The 3,276-nt window shown below is 39.0% G+C and overlaps 1 pseudogene; it reads left to right on the forward strand.

Moving 5' to 3' along the window:
• Positions 1–442: 442 nt before the first annotated feature.
• On the forward strand, positions 443–1,712 carry LOC107141603 (annotated as a pseudogene).
• The last annotated feature ends 1,564 nt before the right edge of the window (positions 1,713–3,276 follow it).

A 3,276-nucleotide genomic window follows, 5' to 3' on the forward strand; every position in this document is an offset into this window, starting at 1 on the left:
AGCTTCCTACATACACACACACACACACACACACACAAGTAAATAAATAAAATTAATTCCTTGCTTCACCTCATTTGCAAGAATAAATTTCAGAAAGGCTAAAGAAAAAGATCTTTAAAAAATTTTGAAGACAATACAAGATTATATCTTTATGACATCAAAGTATGGAAAGATTACTTAAATAAGGCATAATACATAAATCATAACACAGACTGGTAAAATGGACACTATCAAATGCAAAATTTCTGTTCCACAAAAGACAACAAAGACACAGAGAATTGCCAAAAATTGATTTGCAGGACTTTGATTCTTAATGTCCAGTGTGGTGATGCATATCTGTATTCTCAGCTATCAGGAAGGCTGAGGCAATCACAAGTTCAAGTCCAAGCTGGGGAATTTAGCAAGACCCTGCCTCAAAATAAAAACAAAAATTTAAAAGGTCTGGGGATGTAGCTCAGTGGTAGAGCACCCCAGGTGCAATCCCCAGTAGTACAAAACTAAATAAATAAAATAATGTAACTTCTCTGAGTATAAGTTTCCTCTTCTGTAAAAAAAAGATAGTATACTTTTGGTCTATTGAGTGATATGACGATTGTAAAGCTCTTAGCAGAGTACATAGTTCGTTGAGGTGCCTAGTGTGCTAAGTGTTGGGGCTTTCAGGATTGATGAGCTGATCTGTTCAGCTTTACCTTGGAATCTGATTCTTGGAGGATCAGACTAACACAACCACTTTATAAGAACAAGGGACCAGCCTGCAAGTCACTGCTTGTCTTCAATTATGTGGGCATTTGTTAGGTGGCAGAGAAGCTGGGCTGCCACAGTGCCTGACCTACTCTTCTACAATGAATGTTTACTATTATTTTCTTCTTACTTGAGAGAGAAAATTTTCACTCTAAACATGGAAAGAATATAAGGGAGAAATTAAAATTTTAAAATGAACTATGGTCCCATCCTTCACCCTTTAATACCTTATAGTCAAATGAACAATGAACAAACACTTACCTATAGGGTGATGAGTGCTATCATGGTTTTCTCTATCCTGACCTCTTATAGATCCAGAAGTAATGCCTCACGGCCAGAACTGCCATCTTCCAGTAATTCACCAAGATGATAAACACAAAGGCAAAGAGGGGAGGAACCCCAAATATGTTCTCTAGGCCTTTTAGAAAACACGGGGTTGTTCCTTTGGCCACTTAGATGTGAATCTACAAGAAGGGTGACATTGTAGACATTAAGGGAATGGATACTGTTTAGAAAGGAATGCCCCACACACATTATCATGGCAAAACCGGGAGAGTCTACAATGTTACCCAGCATGCAGTTGGCATTGTGGTGAATAAGCAAGTTAAGGGCAAGATTCTGATTACTAATGTGTGTATTGAGCACATGAAGCACTCTAAGAGCCGAGACAGCTTCCTGAAATGTGTGAAGGAAAATGATCAGAAAAAGAAGGAAGCCAAAGAGAAAGATCCCTGGGTTCAGCTGAAGTGCCAGCCAGCTCCACCCAGAGAACCACATTTTGTGAGAACAAATGGAAAGGATCCTGAGCTGCTGGAAACTATTCTCTATGAGTTCATTGCATAATAAATGTAAATAAATAAATAAATAAAGGCCTGTGGACTATAAAACCGATTTTCTTAATTGAAAGAAAAAAAAAGAGAGAAAAAGTAATGACAGATCCAGGTGTGGTGGTACACACCTGCATTCCCAGCTACTTGGAGGCTGAGGCAAGAGGATCACAAGTTGGAGACCAGCATGGGCAACTCGGTGAAACCCTGTCTCTAAGTAATATAAAAGGCTGGGGATGTAGCTCAATGGTAGAGTATTTGCCTAGCAGGCACAAGACCCTGGGTTCAATCTGTAGCACCACAAAAAAAAAAAAAAAAAAAAAAAAAAAAAAGGGTGGGGAGAAAGGAAGAAGAAGAAAATCAACAGAACCCAGGTGAGTGTTGGCCTTCTGTGTTGGCCCACTCCTCAGAATTCTATCACAGCTCCCCTATTATTGATTCGCCATCTCTTCCCAAGGGATCTCACCACGTCTATGGCTATGAGTGCCATGTCTATGCTGAAAATTCAAAAAAAGTTTATCTCTAGCCAAGTTCTTACACATCTACCTAAATGTTTAAATACTTTTTCAAACTTGGTAAGACAAAAAGTAACCCATCAATCTTTCTATATCCCTAAATAAATTTCTTTTCCACATTGACCCAGTTCAAATTGTTCTCAATTCATTTGGATTTTCTGATTACTAACAACTGAAACCCAGGATAATTTCTCATACCTCCCTTCCTTATTCCTCAACCCATATTTATACTCCCATCAAAATACTTCCTAAATCTATCCAGTTCTCACTAGCTTCTAAATAACCACACCGGTCTAAAGCATCGCCATCTCTCACTTTTACTTCCACTACAATCACTTTCAGAAGTCCCCTGAATCCCCCTTTGCATCTCTTCCCTTCATGACTCTTCATCCACATCATTTTAAAATGCAAATCTGATTGAAATTTTCCTACAGGAAATCCTTGATTGGCATTCCACTGTACTTAAAGTCTTAATCTCTTACCGTGGTCCTCAGGTCCTGGATCCTCTGGTCTCCCCCATCATAATGGCCTTGTCTCATCCTCTTTGCTCAGCTGTCTCCAGTGCCGTAGGCCTCCTTTCAGCTTCCAAAAGACAGCAAATTCTCCCGACAGTAGCTGTACCCACGCACTTGTCTCTCTGCCAACGCCTGTGCCCAGTCAGCCAGTCTCACCCTTTCAACCTTCTTCAATGTCATTTTCCCTATTGCCCCTATCCAAATCAGATCATTACTGGCCTCTTTTTCTCCTTCCCCATACTTAATAATTTTTAAATATTTGTTTATTTTTCTGGTCATTGTGCATACTCATCTTACCTGAGAGAGTAAAGCTTCCATAAGGGTAAAAACTATGTCCATTTCATTCCCTAGTATTTCATTCCTTGCTATTATTCTTATATCCAACATAGTTTACTAAGCATGGCAAGGGCTTAGTTAATACCCTGGCTGCACTGGAGACTTTTTTAGTGTCTTATAAATACATAGATTTTAGGGCTTCGACACCTATTAATCGGAATCTTTTGGAGGTGGAGACTGAAACCTGCTTTTTTTTTTTTTTTTTTTCTTTTTTTAAAAAACACTCCACAAGTGATGCATTCCTACGTAGTTGGCCCAGTTCTGATGTTTGGAGAAAAGTGTCCAAGAATATAACCCAAAAGAGATGGGTTCCAATTCTTCTCTGTAAATTTCTCAGGATGA

The sequence above is a fragment of the Marmota marmota genome, unplaced genomic scaffold, assembly GCF_001458135.2.
Source record: "Marmota marmota marmota unplaced genomic scaffold, marMar, whole genome shotgun sequence".
Taxonomy (NCBI): Eukaryota; Metazoa; Chordata; class Mammalia; order Rodentia; family Sciuridae; genus Marmota; species Marmota marmota.